General features: G+C 40.9%; 1 protein-coding gene across 5 annotated transcripts in view; it reads left to right on the top strand.

Moving 5' to 3' along the window:
- Positions 1 to 3,596: 3,596 nt before the first annotated feature.
- nin (ninein (GSK3B interacting protein)) overlaps positions 3,597 to 19,333 on the top strand; it is a 187,398-nt gene continuing 171,661 nt past the window's right edge. For 3 of the 5 annotated variants that reach the window (XM_043697621.1, XM_043697623.1, XM_043697622.1), the window contains exon 1: positions 3,597 to 3,820. The gene's annotated coding sequence lies outside the window, so the exon portion shown is untranslated. The remainder of the gene's footprint in view (positions 3,821 to 19,333) is intronic. The other 2 variants (XM_043697620.1, XM_043697619.1) reach the window with 1 other exon arrangement.

Raw genomic sequence — 19,333 nt, 5'->3', positions numbered from 1 at the left:
ATGGGGGGATGTCAGGGGTAGGTTCTTTACCCAGACAGTGGTGGGGGCATGGAATGCGCTGCCTGTGGGAGTGGCAGAGTCAGAATCATTGGCGACCTTTAAGCAGCAATTGGATAGGTACATGGATGGGTGCTTAAGCTAGGACAAATGTTCGGCACAACATCGTGGGCCGAAGGGCCTGTTCTGTGCTGTATTGTTCTATGTTCTATATTAAAAACTTCATTTGATATACTTATAATATTTCTGCTGCATTTTATTTTAAATACTTTATTAATTTTGGAGATTTTGGTCTAGATAAAGAACCCCGGGCGAGATTTCTTTTATCTAGTGTAAAGACTTCATGCAGAAGACAAAAGCCTATTCATTTGCAATTTATTACCGACTGTCATTCTCATCAACCAAGAGCATTCTGTTGGTCATAGATGCTATCTCCCCCAGCAAAAAGAAATCTTGGGATTCTACCAATTTTTTTGTGAATAACAATACAAACATGTAAATTGATAAAGTCTTTTTTAAGGTTTACCAATATAAAGTCACCAAGGCCCTGACTTTATATTCTGTATCACCAATCACGGACTAAGAAAGTCAAGTTTACATCCTTTAGAGATCATTACTTTCAATAAGTGTCTTTATCTTTCTTGTAAGAAATATCCATTGCACTCTGGAATGAGTTGGCATTGGACCATGTTGCTGGAAAAATAGTTAGATAAAGTGCAACCTCTATTTGCAATTTTTTTATTCATTCACAGGATGTGGACATTGCTGACTAGGCCAGCATTTATTGCCCATCCCTAATTGTTAAGAGTCAGCCACATTGCAGAGATGAAAAGTACAAGGCGAAACTGTTACAAAGGAATAAAAGTGATAAGTTGATTAACCATTCCTGGGAAGAAGGAGTCCAAGCAACATAAACAAGCTGTTTTCTGGGAGAGGGAAGGTAACACTGCTTGATAATCTGCATTTCATGATTTCTCTCCACAGATGCTGCCTGACCTGCTGAGCTTTTTCAGCAATTTCTGTTTTTGTAACTTCCCTGTTCCTTGTTGCATTTGGCATTAACTGTTTGAAATCACAATCTTCCTGCAGTTAACCCCTTTACCTCAGGACATTCCTTTTGCGGGCAATCTTAATTGTCAATCTGTCATGAGGCAGCAGATTATCAAGCAGTGTTACCTTCTCTCCCAGAAAACAGCTTGTTTATGTTGGTTTGACTCCTTCTTCCCAGGAATGGTTAACCAGTATGTCACTTTTAATTCCTTTATAACAGTTTCTCCTTGTACCTTTCATCTCTGTAAACAATTTATTTTAGAAAGAGTTATCGCTACTGCTTTCAATCTCTGAATAGTTATTCAAATTTTGAACTTTACAGTATCACAGGATTTGTAGTCTAGTGACAGTACCACTAGGCCTTCATCTTTCCTTAATGTATTACAATATCTATATTTTCCCTTTTTTCAAAGTATTAACTCCTTACAGGGAATAGGATTCCACTGGCAACATTGCTGTTTTATTTATTCAAAAGGCAATTATTTATGAATGAGCTATTTAACCGTAAGCATCATCACAGTCAAAACCTGATGTTTGAACATGCAACCCTCCAGTAGGAATCATGAGGCTGCAATCACATGTATTTACATTAGCAGAATTACACAATCTATTATGGGGGTATGAGGTTAATTGTAATAACTCTACTATTACCCTGGCTTTATCTGATAATTCAAAATAGGCTAGAAGTTGAACCTGTGACTTTTTAATGAATGTAATGTTATGTCCTCACACCCATGAAAGGAAATAGTTCTTAAAATGTATCATACTCACAGTTACGATCATCTATTTTATAAATGAAAGTACAAAGGTCCTTTTTAAAAAATTATTTCACATAATTGAGAAAGCCAGCATTTATTGCCTATCCCTGAATGCTCTTGGCAAGATTGTGACGAGCTGCCATCTTGAACTGATACATGTTATGTGGTTTAAGTATACCTACAATGCTGTTAAGGAGGAATTTTTCAGGATTCTGACATAATAGTTGAAAGAATACAATATATTTCAAAGCCAGGATGGTGTGTGACAGGGAGCGTTTTGGAGGTGGTGGTGTTCAACTTCTTGCTGCAAGTTTGGGAAATGTTGTTGAAGAAGCTTTGGGAGTTCTCACACCATATTTTATGGATGGTTGAATGTTTAAAGTGGTTAATGAAGTGCTGGACAAGTGAAACAAAAACAGAAATTGCTGGAGAAACTCAGCAGGTCTGGCAGTATCTGTGGGAAGAAAACAGAGTTAACAGTTTGGGTCTAGTGGCTCATTATCAGAACTGTTACTAGGTGGAAAAGCTGGGTATTTATGCTGAAGCCAAAGTTGGGGTGGGGTGGAAGGGAAGGTGAGCAGATGTGTGGAGACAGATCCCAGCTAGAGAAATGGTTAGGTAAACAAGGAGATAATGGATAGCAGACAGGACAGAAGCTGAATAAGAGATAAGAGCTAAGAGTGAGAAAATGCGTTAGCTGTGCTAAATGGAGCCCATATTATTTGATAATGGGCCGAAACGTCGATTTTACTGCTCCTCGGATGCTGCCTAAACTGCTGTGCTCTTCCCGTACCACTAATCCAGAATCTGGTTTCCAGCATCTGCAGTCATTGTATTTACCTGTGGGAATAAGTGACTGTGCTAAAGCAACCCATGTCATAACAGGGCCAGATATGAGGTGGATATAAAAGGTGGAAGTATTTAATTCGATGTTAAGTCCTATAGGCTTCAGGGTCCCAAGCAGTTGTTCTTCGACAATGCACCAGGACTCCGATAATGTCGGACAGGGAAGTGGCAGTGCACTGGAAACTCGGTCATTTTTGCGGACAGAGTGTAGGTGGTCTGCAACTAACCCTTGAAAATTTTGATTTTCTGAGTGTTGTTAAATTGGCATTCATAGCAAGTGAAACTATTCCATCACAGATTACCTTGTAGAAAGTGAGGGAAAAAAAACCTTGAGAAGTCAGGAATTGTTACTTGTCTAGAATTCCTAGTCACGATAATATGTTGTGTTGGTCCAGTACTATCAATTATGACCCGCAGCATATTTTTTTTGAAAGTGGAGAATGGCGTTGTTGATGAATTTGAATGTCAACGAAGAATGACTGGATTTTTTTTGTTGGAGATGGTCATAGTCTGGCGTGAATGAGTCACAGCGGACTGGAAACGTTAACCCTGCTTCTCTCTCCACAGATTCTGCCAGACGTGCTGAGTTTCTTCAGAATTTTCTGTTTCAGATTTCCAGCATCCGCAGTATTTTTCCAAAAATGATCGTTAACTGCTCGATTACAATTGATTTTATTTGTCTTTACAACGTGGAAAATAGAGACATGAACAAAAGGAGGCTAAACAGTCTAACTATAGTTATTCCCTTTGAGTCAGAGCCCTGATTTTGCGTCTGTGGTAAAGGCTGGAGAGATTGTGAGATGTTTTATAAAGCAAACCGTTCGCTTGGACGAGCCCATCTGGGAGAGTGTCACATGGCTCAGTGCTCAGTCCTGACCTCTTACGTTTTAATGCGCAGAGGATGCAGCATGAGGCGCCTCCTCTGACAGAAGCTGTTGAAAAAGCCGCACTTGAGCAATGCAAGTGGCAGATCGCGGAAGGGAACGCGGGCAGAAGTAGGGAGAGCAGTTCTTTTCCCCCTTTCCTCTCCACTCTTCTGACCTGCCTGAGCTTTTACCGATGTTCGGGGGGATGTGTGGCGTCAGGATCGACTCTCTGTGAGCTGCAAGCGGGATCTCTGGCCAAACCGAGCGGAGGCCGGGAAGCGGCGAGAAACCCAGCCGCAGTTGGTAAGCTCTGTTTCAGCTGTTCAATGAGATTGAAAGTGCACAGACTCCGATTGTACCTTGTCACCAACGGCCAACAGTTGCAGGAAGCACTCGTTTGAAGTTACTGTTCGGTAGGGGTGATCCTCAAGGGCAAGGCAGACGTTTCTCTCCAATCACCTCCAAAAAACATGTTCAGCCTTAAAGTTGCTGACATTTTATTGGATATGATGTTTACATTGATTTTATAATGAGCATTTATTTTTGATTTCCTAGTTGAGATTCCAATTTACTGGGTGTGTGCCTGAAGGATGGGTTTTGGTGATTTTCTTGTTTGAGTAGGAAGATGGCAGATTTGGAGGCTGAGTTTTAGAATGAGCCAGTTTCCTTGGCTGCCCTTGCACTGAGCTCCGGAGCCGCTGAGATTCCCCATTCCCGGTGTGTGTGGTTGTTGCCGGGCTTGGTGTTTGCCAGTGTCTTTGTGTGGCAAGCGTCAACTTCTAGAAGCGGAATCCTGTTCATACTGTCTGATAACATTCATTCAGATTAAAAACAGTTGCGTTCTGTTTTGTTCTGTGACCAAGTTCAAATTCCACATTGTATACAATAACGGCCAAGAGATTTGATCAAGTTCCTAATTTGTAATAGTTTATCACTTCGTCCTTGTGGACTATGACTGATGCGATATGCAAGTATTTGCTTATCTCAATGTTGCTTCCATCCTGATGGATGTAATATATTATGAATACAATATGTGTAAGTTATGCAAATAACAATGTCCAGGCATATCAGCATTAATTTAATCTTGTGTATCTGTTTTGCAAAGGCAATTACTTTCTGTATTCTCATGGTAATAAACAATATTAGACTTGAATATAAGAGGGTCGATCAGTAGATTGATAGGAAAATTGGAGGAGTGGTAAATAATGAGGCCATACATTACAGTACAATACAGATGAGCTGATCAGTGACAAATAGAAATCAGTCTGCGGTGATGCACTTAGCAGGATAAACAAAGAAAGGGATATTTGATGAAAGTTAGGAAGACAAATGCAATATTAGCATTCATTTTGTGAAGACGCAAACACAAGAGCAGAGAGATATTGCTGAGGCTGTATAAATTGGAATTTTGCAAGTAGTTTTGGGTCCCATATCTAAGGAAGATGTGCAGGTGTTGGAGGGGTCCAGAAGAGGTTTACAAGAATGATTCTGGGGTGAAAGGCTTGTCATATATGTTCCAGGATGTGCCTGGACTGGAAAGGTTTAGTTGTGAAGAGAGACCAATCAAGCTTTTGGTCAGCTCTCCTAAAAATGCTTTATGTGGCTTAGTGTTATGTTTTAATAAGTTTCTGGCAAAATGTCATGGGATGATTCACTGTAACTGGAGTACTATATAAATGTAGATAGTTGTTATAGAATGTTATGGTATTAATGAAATGAATCATGTTAAATATGTTACACTTAAACTACTTTCAGTTATTAGATAAGTTTCATTTATCTCCGCCATGCTGAGCTTTACCAAGAATGGAAGTTTTTCTGGGCACCTCATAAGAGTTCAAAAGCCTGTAGGTTAATCTGCCTCTTCTTAGAACATGCCATGATGTCAAAAGGTGATCTAAACACATAAATAACAAGCAGGACATAACGCCAGCACTTCACTGGAGGCTCACTGATGATGTTACCTAGCATGGTGATGAAACATCTGAAAACAAACTTTAAAATTATAATCTTAAATGATGTAATATTAAAAAACATCATGTTTCTTCACCAGTGATGGGAAACATTTTGATCGATACAGTGCTTCAAGCTTTTAATTGACCTGTTCAAGATCAAAACTGGGAAAAAAAGTATTACTGATTTAATTATTAAAAATCACACTAAAGAGAGATTACAAAAGCATATCCCTCCTCTCACTGTGTCAGTGTTTTGTTTATAATTGCTAAATAAATGTAAATTGTATAGATGTGATCTCTTATGATAATCCCTCTGTCAGATTGTGGACAGGAAGAAAGATTACTGTGCACTTTCTAGTCTTTAATCAATCCCAGATTCCTCAGCGACAAAGTGGTAACATCAGTAGACCTGAAATCCAGAGACCCAGGCTAATGCTACAGGATGCAGATGCAAATTGTACTACAGCAGCTCCTAGAATATAAAATCTTAAAATGAATACACCTGAAATTACTGAAAAATCTGATTGTTGCAAAACCCTCTGATTCACTAATTTCATCTAGGGGTGGAAATCTGCAGTCCTTAATTGGTCTCGATGTGACTCCAGATGCACTGCAATGTGATTGACTCCTAACTGCCATAGCAAATCAACCAGTTCAAGGGTAATTAAAACTGATCAAGAAATGCTGTCTTGGTGGTGATGTCCACATCCATGGGAGAATAAAGACAAACAAACTGCAAACTAATGAAAATAATCTTTCTCTTCTAGTCTCCTCAGAATTTTGAAAATTCCAATAGGTCCACTCTTTTGCTTCAATGCAGAAGTTCCATTGTCTGAGTCAAAATTTATCCCTTAGTCAATATAATGAAAATAAACCAAGCACATTTATTTCAGTTTTCTTTGTGAGACCTTATTGTTTATAAATGGGGTACCACATCACCCTTCATTACAAAAATGATTATCTTTTAAAAGTACTTTATTGTCTGTGAAGTGCTTTAAAGCCTTTGATGTCATGAGATGTGAAGCAAATGGATGTGTACACAAATTCTAACTTGTTGTTTCAAGCCCTACGTTGAATAAAAATGGATCTGCAAATTTGCCATTTGCTTCCTTCACTTTCCATGTAAACTTTATGCCTGGTAACACTTAGTTTCCATTCTTGCTGTAGACAAAATCTGATTAATGTTCATGCTGTAACATAGTTATGTGTGAATGTAAATTTGCTCACTGAGTTGGAAAGTTTGTTTTCAGATGTTTCATCACCATGCTAGGTAACATCATCAGTGAGCCTCCAGTGAAGTGCTGGCGTTATGTCCTGCTTGTTATTTATGTGTTTAGATCACCTTTTGACATCATGGTCGCCCACAAATCCACCAACATACTGAAACAGCAGCTAACAAGCTTAAAAGACCCATACAGACAACAAGCAAAACAAACGTCATTTACATTCTTTGCAAAAACTGTAACAAACACTACATTGGACAAACAGACAGAAAACTAGCTAGCAGGATACACGAGCATCAGCCAGCCACAAAAAGACATGACCAACTCTCACTAGTATCCTTACATACAGATGTGGAAGGACACCACTTTCACTGGGACAACACATCCATCCTAGGACAAGCCAAACAGAGACACACTGAGAATTTCTAGAAGAGTGGCATTCCAACCAAACTCTGTCAACAAACATATTGATTTAGATCCCATTTACCTCCTTCTGAGAAAAAGAACAGGAAATGACATCACTAACCCAAGGAAATCGAAACACACAAATTGCAAGCAGGACATAACACCAGTGTTTCACCGGAGGCTCACTGGTGATGTTACCTAGCATGGTGATGAAATGTCTAAAAATGAACCTTCCAGCTTTGCAAGCAAACTTACATCCAGAACCCCAGCATGAGCTACAAATTTTCTCAAAACTTGCTAATAGTTATGTGTCCATTAAAATCATCTAGTTTATTTACTTTTTGTACTTTATGTTCATGTTTGCATATCAACAAGTAATTCTGGCTCAACCATTCTTCTCAGTCCTATTTCCCTTCTATTCCTTTGTTCAAAAATTCCCTTCTTGGTCCACACCCTTCCCCAGAGTTAATATTTTGACCTGCGGACATTTTGCTGTCTGAGTACATTTATTCACAACCCTCTTGCACATTCTCTAAGGTTAGTTTGTTGTTGTCTTAATAAATAAAATCTATGCCCTCATAGCTCTGTTTAGTGTGTCTGTGAGGACATTGTTACTGGTTTGCTACTTCCAAATGAATTTTTTTACGTAATGAGAATGATCTGAACTTTTGCACATTGTACATATTGCATCTGAATCCATAGTGTATCATTTATGATTCATTTTTTCAAATGAAGAAAAATAAAATTGAGCATAAAAGTGGAAGTCATTAGCTATTTACAAATTAACCAGTGTTCCTCCCATGTTTCGTCACTTTCCTCTCAGGCAAGGTAAGACACAACCGAGTCATGGCTTTCCTCATGTCTGCCTTCAATGTTGCATCATATTAACCATAAAGAACTGCCTTTTTATTGGACAAAATGTTACTTACAAGATATTTCTTTCCCTGAGATCTGCTTCTCCATTTAACACATAATACTGTATCTGATGATTTTGTGTCAAACCTAGAAAGTTGTAAAAGGGGAACACTTTCAGATGATGGTGGGGTCTGATACTGGGACTTGCACAATGTGAGCATGAGCTGTAATCTGTCACTGCGAGGCTGCTTTTTATTTAGATTATATTGATTCAATTGCTCATGCTTAGAGTCATGGAGGTACAGAGCACAGAAACAGCCCCTTCGTCCCAACTCATCAATGCTAACAAAGTTTCTTAAACTGAACTGAATTGAAATTGCCTGCATTTGGCCCATAGCCCTCTAAACCTTTCTTATCCATGTACCGGACCAAATGTCTTTTCGATGTTGTAATTGTACTCATCTCTACCACTTCCTCTGCCAACTCAGTCCATTATACACAACACTGAAAAAGTTGCCCGAAAGGCCAGCTATTGAAAAGCTGGATTCATTGCTGCACAGATTTACTTGCTGATATTTATATTTTATTTTCACATGCTATTCCGGCGGTTCACTGGGTCGATGCAGTGGTGGTGCATGGAGGGAATGGGAGGAGAAGAAAGTTATGGAGTCAGCGGGAACATGTATGCTCCCCTTGGATCCACATAAATTTATGTTTTAAAATTATTCTTTTGATGGAAATGCCAGAATTATGTGATATTATAATCCTAGTTTTAAGTTTCATCCAAGGAATCTTTGGATAGCTAAATTAAATGTTGTAGTACATGGCCATACTGATCAAGAAGGTCCAGTCCCTAAATCTGTATTATTAGTAAAGAACAAAAAAACAGTACAACACAGGAACACGCCCTTTGGCCCTCCAAGCTTGCACCGCCACATTTTGCCCTTCCATACTAAAGTTGTCTTCACTTACAGGGTCTGTATCCTATAATTCCCTTCCTGTTCATACATTCATCCAGGTGTTTCTTGAATGCTGCTGTTGTGTCTGTTTCCACCATCTCCTCTGTTCCAGGTACTCACCACCCTTTGTATGAAAACATGCCTTGCCCATCTCTTTTAAACTTGCCCCCTCACACCTTTAACAGGATCCCCCCAGTAATTGACCCCTCCACCCTGTGAAAAAGTCTCATGCATTCCACTCTATCCATGGCATTCACAAACTTTTAAACGTCTATCAGATCACCCCTCAACCTTGTGCGTTCCAGTGAAAATAAATCCAGTCTAGCCAACCTTCCTTCACAACGAAAATCCCCCTTACCAAGTAAACCTTTCCCGGTACCTCGCCAAAGCATTCACATCTTTCTGGTAGAGTCATAGAGCATGGAAACAAACCCTTCGGTCCAACTCGTCCATGCCGACCAGATATCCCAACCCAATCTAGTCCCACTTGCCAGCATCAGGCCCATATCCCTCCAAACCCTTCCTATTCATATACCTATCCAAATGCCTCTTAAATATTACAATTGTACCAGCCTCCACCACTTCCTCTGGCAGCTCATTCCATACACGTACCATGCTCTGTGTGAAAAAGTTGCTCCTCAGGTCCCTTTTATATTTTTCCCCTCTCACCCTAAATCTATGCCCTCTAGTTGTGGAGAGGGAAGAGACTATGCCTATTTATCTTATCCATGCCCCTCATGACTTTATAAACATTTATAAAGTCATCCCTTAGCCTCCGATGCTCCAGGGAAACAGGCCCAGTCTATTCAACCTCTCCCTATAGCTCAAATACTCCAACCCTGGCAACATCCTTGTAAATCTTTTCTGAACCCTTTCAAGTTTCACAACATCCTTCCAATAGGGAGGAAACCAGAATTACACGCAATTTTCCAAAAGTGGCCTAACCAATGTCCTGTACAGCCACAACATGACCTCCCAACTCCTGTACTCAATACTCTGACCAATAAAGGAAAGCATACCAAACGCTGCCTTCACTATCCTATCTACCTGCGACTCCACTTTCAAGGAACTATGAACCTGCACTCCAAGGTCTCTTTGTTCAGCAACATTCCCTCGGACCTTACCATTAAAGTGTATAAGTCCTGCCAAGATTTGCTTTCCCAACATGCAGCACCTCGCATTAATCTAAGTTAAACTCCATTTGTCACTTCTCAGCTCATTGACCCATCTGATCAAGATCCCGTTGTATTCTGAAGTAACCTTCTTTGCTGTCCACTACACCTCCAATTTTGGTGTCATTAGATTAGATTAGATTACATTACATTACAGTGTGGAAACAGGCCCTTTGGCCCAATATGTCCACACCGACCCGCCGAAGCGCAACCCACCCATACCCCTACATTTACCATTTACCTAACACTACGTGCAATTTAGCATGGCCAATTCACCTGATCTGCACATCTTTGGACTGTGGGAAGAAACCGGAGCACCCGGAGGAAACCCACGCAGACACGGGGAGAACGTGCAAACTCCACACAGTCAGTCGCCTGAGGCGGGAATTGAACCCGAGTCTCCGGCGCTGTGAGGCAGCAGTGCTAACCACTGTGCCACCCAAAACATCTGCAAACTTACTAACTATACCTCTTAAGCTCACATCAAAATCATTTGTATAAATGACGAAAAGTAATGGACCCAGCACCGAGCCTTGTGGCACTCCACTGCTCACAGGCCTCCAGTCTGAAAAACAATCCTCCACCACCAGCCTCTGTCTTCTACCTTTGAGCCAACTCTGTATCCAAATAGCTAGTTCTCCCTGTATTCCATGAGATCTAACCTTGCTAACCCGTCTCCCATGGGCAACCTTGTTGAACACCTTACTGAGGTCCAAATAGATCAAGTCCACTGCTCTGTCCTCATCAATTCTCTTTGTTACTTCTTCAAAAATTAGATTTTTTTTAGATTAGATTAGATTACAGTGTGGAAACAGGCCCTTCGGCCCAACAAGTCCACACCGACCCGCCGAAGCGAAACCCACCCATACCCCTACATTTACCCCTTACCTAACACTACGGGCAATTTAGCATGGCCAATTCACCTGACCCTGCACATCTTTGTGGCTGTGGGAGTAAACCGGAGCACCCGGAGGAAACCCACGCAGACACGGTGAGAACGTGCAAACTCCATACAGTCAGTCGCCTGAGGCGGGAATTGAACCCGGGTCTCTGACGCTGTGGCAGCAGTGCTAACCACTGTGCCACCGTGCCGCCCAATCAAGTTTGTGAGACATGATTTCCCACGCACATTGCCATGTTGACTATCCCTAATCAGTCCTTGCCTTTCCAAATACATGTACATCCTGTTCCTCAGGATTTCCTCCAACAACTTGGCTACCACCAATGTCAGGCCCACCAGTCTATAGTTCCCTGGCTTGTCCTTACACCCTTTTTAAACAGTAGCACCACATTAGCCAACTTCTAGTCTTCTGGCACTTCACCTATGACTCCCGATGATACAAATATCTCAGCAAGAGACCCAGCAATCACTTCCTTAGCTTCCCACAGAGCTCTAGGATACACCTGATCAGGTCCTGGGGATTTATCCACTTTTAATCATTTCAAGACATCCAGCACTTCCTCCTCTGTAACATGGACATTTTTCAAGATGTCATCATCTATTTCCCTTCATTCTATGTCTTCCATGTCCTTTTCCACAGTAAACACTGATGCAAAATACAGAGGAACCTCAATTATCTGAACAAGCTAGGCGGGCAATATTTTGTTCGGATAATTGATTATTTGGTTAATCGATTCAACACCTCCTCTGGGGAGTTTTCTGAAGTTTCCTTTTTCCTCACTCTGCCTGCCTTGCTCCCTCTCTTTGTCTCAGGGTTTGTTTCTGAGCACACACATACTCATGTGTAAGGGACCTGCAGCATTGCTGAAGCCTCCCACCACCAACCCCGCCCCCCCCACTCCCACCTCCCCTCATCAGTTCAATGAGATTGACACAGCGAGCACCCCGTCTGCCCCAGTGACCCCCCCATCCCCCCCAGGCAGCTGGACTGGAACCAACAGCAAGACTGCTGCTGCCTTTGCGGGGTGAATCTCAAAATAGCGCACACATGCAACCACACACACAAAACATTTTACTGCAACTTTTTGATAAGTTCAACCTCTGCCCTGTACAGGACAATGTTAGAGAAATTATCTGGAGAAGGGGGATATTCAGGGTACAGCTCTGTGTAGAACTCCAGGGAAAGTGTGTGGAGAGAGAGGGTGGGAGGTCAGTCATTTGGAGACGGTAACTGGGCTCCCATCGATGTCCAGCACTGTTCTCGGCAGCATTTCAGGAAGCCGGGTTCATTTTTAAACATTGTAAACAAAAGACACAATCAGTATTGAAACACCTCTTTGATGTAATGTTTCTTTCGGGACCTTGAGATCTTCTTCGGATAATCCGAAATTCATATAATTGATATTTGGATAATCGATGTTCATTTGTACTCGTTTAGTATCTTCCCTATCTCGTGCGGCTCCACACAAAGGCCGCCTTGCTGATCTTTGAGAGGCCCTATTCTCTTCCTAGTTACCGTTTTGTCCTTAATGTATTTGTAAAAATCCTTTGAGTTCTCCTTAACTCTATTTGCCAAAGCCATCTCATGTTCCCTTTTTGCCCTCCTGATTTCCCTCTTAAGTATACTCCTACTGCATTTTTACTCTTCGAAGGATTCACTTGATCTATCCTGTCGATACCTGACATATGCTTCCTTCTTTTTCTTAACCAAACTCTTAATTTCTGTAGTCATCCAGCATTCCCTATACATACCAGCCTTTCCTTTCACCCCAACAGGAATAAACTTTCTCTGGACTCTCGTTATCTCATTTCTTAAGGCTTCCCATTTTCCAGCCATCCCTTTACGTGCAAACATCTGTCCTCAATCAGCTTTTGAAAGTTTTTGCCTAATACCGTCAAAATTGGCCTTTCCCCAATTTAATTTTTCGATTTGGTCTATCTTTTTCCATCATATTTTAAATCTAATAGAATTATGGTCGCTGGCCCCAAAGTGCTCCCCCACTGACACCTCAGTCACCTGCCTTGCCTTATTTCCCAAGAGTAGGTCAAGTTTTGCACCTTCTCTAGTAGGTACATCCACATACTGAATCAGAAAATTTTCTTGTACACACTTAACAAATTCCCCTTCATCTAAACCCTTAACACTATGGCAGTCCCAGTCTATGTTTGGAAAGTTAAAATCCCCTACCATAACCACCCTATTATTATTTGGGATAACTGAGATCTCCTAACAAATTTGTTTCTCAATTTCCCACTGACTATTAGGGGGTCTATAATACAATCCCAATAAGGTGATCATGCCTTTCTTATTTCTCAGTTCCACCCAACTAGCTTCCCTGTATTATTTCCAGGAATATCCTCCCTCAGTACAGCTGTAATGCTATCCTTTATCAAATACACCATTCCCCCTCCTCTCTTGCCTCCCTTTCTGTTCTTGTTCTGTCCTGGAACATGAAGCTGCCAGTCCTGAGCATCCCTGAACCATGTTTCTGTAATTGCTATGATATCCCAGTCTCATGTTCCTAACCATGCCCTGAGTTTATCTGCCTTCCCTGTTAGACCTCTTGCATTGAAATAAATGCAGTTTAATTTATCAGTCCTACTTTGTACTGTGCTTTGTTCCTGCCTGTCCTGACTGTTTGACTCGCTTCTTTTCTCAACTATACCAGTATTAGATTTATCTCTTTCTTCACTATCTCCCTGGATTCCTGACCCCTCCCCATCACCTTCATAGTTTAAATCCTCCCAAGCAGAGATGTACAGCATGGAAACAGACCCTTCAGTCCAGCCCGTCCATGCTGACCAGATATCCCAACCCAATCTAGTTCCATCTGCCAGCACCCGGCCCATAACCCTCCAAGCCCTTCCTATTCATATACCCATCAAGATGCCTTTTAAACGTTGTAGTTGTACCCACCTCCACCACTTCCCCTGGCAGCTTGGTTTCATACACACATCACTCCCTGTGTGAAAATGTTGCCCCTCTCACCTGAAATCATGCCCTTTAGTTTTGGATTGCCCTACACTGGGAAAAAAAATCTTGACTATTCACCCTGTCTAAACCTTTATAAAATCACCCCTCAGCCTCTGATGCTGTAGGGGAAAAAGCCCCAGCCTCTTCAGCATTTCCCTATAACTCATACCCTCCAGTCCCAGCAACTTCTTTGTAAATGTTTTCTGCATCCACTCAAGTTTAACAACATATTTCCTATAGAAGGGCAACCGGAATTGAATGCAGTATTATAAAAATGGCCTGACCAATGAAAGAAATTAAGTGAAACAAGTAAGGAAGCCTGTAGAATACATGGATTTTAGAGCAGGCCTGCTGAATTGAAGATGGGGAACATGAATAACTGGCAAAGTGGGAATAGACTGCACCCAGTGGAACCGTGAGTGCACAATAACAATGGGGTGGCACGGTGGCTCAGTGGTTAGCAGCGCTGCCTCACAGCAGCAGGGACCCGGGTTCGATTCCCGCCATGATGACTGCCTGTGTGGGTTTCCTCCGGGTGCTCTGGTTTCCTCCCACAATCCAAAGATGTGTAAGCCAGGTGAATTGTCCATGCTAAATTGCCCATAGTGATCGGTGCATTTGTCAGGGATAAATACAGGGTAGGGGAATGGGTCCGGCTGGGTTACTCTTTGGAGGGTCGGTGTGAATTTGTTGGGCTGAAGCACCTGTTTCTATACTATAGGTAATCTAATCTAAACCAGCCCACTGGCTGTACACCTAAGCATGAGCCCACTGAAACTTCAATTCTTTGTAGTTCTGGTATGTCCCGACTTCTGAATGAGAAGGTCCGTATTGACGTCTCACCTGCTCCAAAGATGTGATGTAGCATCTCTGAGCAGTTTGGTTAAAAAAATCCAAAGTATCCCATTCAGCACTTCAGACAAAAGGCCCGTGTGACTCACTTAATGAAGATCTGATTTGAACTGACTCTTAATTAATCTGATCTTTCACTGCAAGATTTGTTAAAGCCCTGCTTAAAGTTGGCAACTGCAAACACAGTAAACTTCAATTTAATACTAACTACAGTCTAAATTAAATTTGTAGAAAATAAACATTTAGTCTGACACAATGATTACGCTTGCTCTGTCTGATTATATTTACAGGAAAAAGGATGAAAGACTTTTCCCCACTATGTCCAGTTAATATTTGATATAAAGATGAAAATTTGGACAGTTCGACTATTTTGAAGTCCACTGGGAAATTTAATGGAAAACAATGACTGTCCTTGCAAAGCCAGGATTCGTAGTCCCCATCAGCTTGGCATCAGGACTGAGGCAACTGCTGAAAGCCAATCCCATTTATTTGCTGTTCACCTTCTTACTCCTTCCTGTAAACCCTATCCTACTATCACTCGATGATATCTGGATCCCTTAGGGAGCATGGACCTTGTTTGAGCATAGCATCGCACGAATAAAATAGTAACAATTGTCAATGATGCATACTAGTTCTTCTCATCTTGTGTAATTTAAAATGGTGCTCTACTTTGTTCATTGTCAAGTGTTACCCACCCCCCCTGCCCTGCCGCCACCATTACTACTGCTCAGTGATGAACTGCCAGCCTTTGATTAGTCTTTGCTTTTAGTTGGTGGGGCTTGCACCCACTCCTGGAATGCTTGATGTTGAGAGAGACCACTAGCTGCCCAGTTAAGTGCCTGATTAACCCAATTCAGCAGACATTTCTGAAAGGAAGTGATATGGACTTTTGTTGACTCACCAGTGACAGACAAGACCGCCATTAAATATCACCCTCAGAGTGTTGGCTTGCAGAAAAAGATAGGCGAAAGTGGAACTGCTGGAGATCAGAGTCGAGAGTGTGGCACTGAAAAGCACAGCAGGTCAGGCAGCATTTGAGGAGCAGGAAAATCGACATTTTGAGCATAAGCTCTTCATCAGGAATGAGGTCTTCCTTTTGAAGGGCTAATGCTTGAAACCTCGACTCTCCTGCTCCTTGAATGCTGACTGACCGGCTGTGCTTTTCCAGTCCCACACTCTTGCAGAAGAAGGTGCTTGATAGCTACTGGCATTCAACAAATCATACCTCAGCATGCTGTCATGTTCAGGGAAGGAGGGCTAGAAAAAAAATGAAACTAGCTTTTATGTTTAGATGTTTAGGCCAGGTTCTGTGTATAGTAGTTGACCCATTTAAGAGAAGATCTTTGAGGGAGGAATCATATGCTCTACTAATCCAATCAGGGACAGAGAGAGGGAACCTCCACATGTGGACGTGTGCAGCAGTTAAATCAGGGCACAACGCACATAAAGATTATATAATGTACTCAGTTGACAAGTGCTATTATCTGTATTAAGTCATTGTTAACCAGAGAGCCTAGCTTTGATGTTATTATATTGGCAGAATGGCTTCATAAAATATTTCCCAGTGATTGTCAATTCAGTTTGCTTATGTTGGTGAATAATAGACCTGTGGAAACTGGAGCTGGCTCAATTGCTTTAATCTGATCCACACAGATAGCATGTACTGTACCCTGGTGGAGACCCAATTAAAACTGAACTAAGATGGACTTAAATTTCATTTTAATAACTTAGATGAGCTACTGAGGCCTGGTAACTCTCCCAATTAAAATAATAAACTTTGGGCTGCTTGCCTTGCTAGTAGTGGCTCTAACATAATGGAAGGGGAGGAGAAGGTCTGCAGTCAGAATAGCCCAGTTTCTCAGGAGTGCAAGAGACATTCATTTGGTATACCTTTAGCATTTGCAAGTGCCAGACATCAGCAAGTTGTCCAAGGCCATTCATATATTAAACCTTTTTCAGCTCCCTTTGGGTACAGGGCCTAGTCTTACAACATTGATCACTTTTGCCTCTGTTGTGAAAATATTGCCAATTGGTCAATTTACCCTGCAGTCTTTTGTCATCAAATCATGTATGGTAGCCTGCTGTTTGAAATATCCAGCAGACATAACAGCTTTGAATTGTTGCCCCATGAAGTTACAATTCGAGAGAGTTGTTAGACATTCCAAACTGTTCTAAACAAATATCTATAGGGTAGCTCTTCCTCTTTTTTTTAAATCTAATACTGGTTAAAGGGAACTCAGGAACTAAAATAGTCTGACCTGAAAGACAAAATGCCTCTTTTAATTAATTGCAAGTAAAGTGTCATTTTGTTCACAGGAAAAAAAAACCTTGAAGTAGACCTAGTTTTCTCGTCATTTTAGTCAAAAACAAAATGCCATCATCTGACAACAAAAGATTGCTGACAACCTCTCTGGTGTAGTTACTACCTGCTGTTTAGTAGGTGAAAACATCAATGACAAAATTCAACTTTCCTGCAGAGATGGAATAATAAATGTAAATTGATGCTAGATGCTAGCCTTGGATGTACATTGTATATCAAAACAAAATTATGCAGAGCCTAGAGATTTTTTTGTAACAAATTAAAGGAAGCTGCCACCCTCCCTTATTTAAACCCATCAAATGGTAATCTTTCTGAATTGGGGGCCATATTCATTTTGGTAGCAGAATTGCGGATGGATTGAACAAGCACACTAAATCAAAGCTTCTTTGTTTGGCATCATAATGGATGTCAAGATAATCACATTTTTTAAAAACTGTGACTGCCCAAGGATAACAGACCTTTAAAATGGCCTCAGTTAGTCATTGCTTAACAGCAATGGTTTTCAAAATTGTGATTCACTAAAATTTCTTTCCAGTTTTATTATGTAGTGTTCAAAGTGGTCAAAATCCAATTTGCTTGTTCTCACTGTATATAAAATAGTTTATGCACAGTGAAAGTAAGATTTACATAAATTGATGTCATCTTTGCCACCAGATATAAACGGTTATAACTAACTATGGCTCAAAAGACTTATCACTAAGTTAACTGGGAGCACCATGACCTTCGAGTTCCCCTTCAAGCCATCACCATTTTGACTTGGAAATATACTGCTGTTCCTTCACTGTTGCTGCATCAAAATCCTGGAATTCCCTCTCTAATGGTACTGTGGGTTAACCCACAACAGGTGGACTACTGCAGTCCACAAAGGCAGCTCGCCACCACCTTCTCAAGGGCAACTAGGGACAGACTGTAAGTGCTGGCCTGTCAGCATTGCCCACATCCCACAAATGCTGGTTCAAGAACTACTCCAGTGAATTGAGCACAAAATTCTTGGCTGACACTCTAATACAGCACTAGGCATAAGCTACTGTTTCTATCTTTCATAAAAGATATTAAACCAAGACCCAATATGTTGACTAGAATCCAGATGAAAGATTTTGAAGAGTAGGGGTGCTATTCTTGATCTTCTTATCAATACTTATCACTTACAAAAGATCACAAAAACATAAAGATAGCATCACCATTTGTGGCAGTTTGTGTGCAAATTGGCTGCCACAAATTACATTGTAACAGTAACTATACTCAAAAGTACTTAGTTGGCTTTACAGTCTTTAGGATATTCCTTCTTTATTCTTTTGTGGGATGTGAATGTAATTGGCAAAGCCAGCTTTTGTTGCTCAGCCCTGATTGCCCTCAAGAAGGTGTTGGTGAACTGCCTTCTTGGCCACTGTAGTCCTGAGTTTGTGAAAAATGCAGTAGAAACACAAAACCAGAGAAACCCAGCAGGTCCAGCAGCATCTGTAAAGCGAATAGCTTGAGTTAATGTTTCGAGTATAGGCCATAAAGCGCACTTTGTCATTGCAAATTTGCTATAATTGCAGAATTGACAAATTGCAGACGCTGTTTCTACGGCACAAACTTTTAAAATATGTGTTGGCTGTAATGTGATTAAAGTGTCTACTCTTTAAGCGCTGTTTCTAAAGTGTGATTTTCCTATAACATGGTGTTGCACAAGAAAGCAACCATCGCATTATAGACAAACTGACTGTAAAGTGATCCTTCATCAGAATTGTTCAAAACTAACTCTGTTATTTTGTCTACAGATGCTGTCAGAGTTGCTGAGCTTTTCCAGCACTTACTGTATCTGTTTCTTTCTTTAGTTATAATAGTACAAGTTTTTCTTCTTTCTAATGTGGCAGTTTTACCTTTTTCTGTAAAGGTAACCAGGGGTGTATTGTAAAGGCATCAACTCAAAGTTCACATCCATACAGTTTAGTTTTAGCAAAAAAAAATTAATTCTCAATTTACTGACGTTTGATTAATTTTCAAAAATTACACTGTATCAATACTGATGTTAATGTTGCAACCGTTTTTGAATGTTAAAATGAGAAAGAGTTTTAAAAGTATTGCTTTATTTATGGAGTTCTCTGAATAAATTGGAACTGGTGCAAAAAAAAGCTTGATCCTGAAATTGGATGGGCCTGAAAATGCGTGTGGGTGTAATAATGAAAAACTGATGAATGCTGCTTGCTTCTGATGCAGC

This window comes from Chiloscyllium plagiosum, chromosome 10, assembly GCF_004010195.1.
Source record: "Chiloscyllium plagiosum isolate BGI_BamShark_2017 chromosome 10, ASM401019v2, whole genome shotgun sequence".
NCBI lineage: Eukaryota > Metazoa > Chordata > Chondrichthyes > Orectolobiformes > Hemiscylliidae > Chiloscyllium > Chiloscyllium plagiosum.
This window is presented reverse-complemented; position numbering and strand designations above follow the sequence as displayed.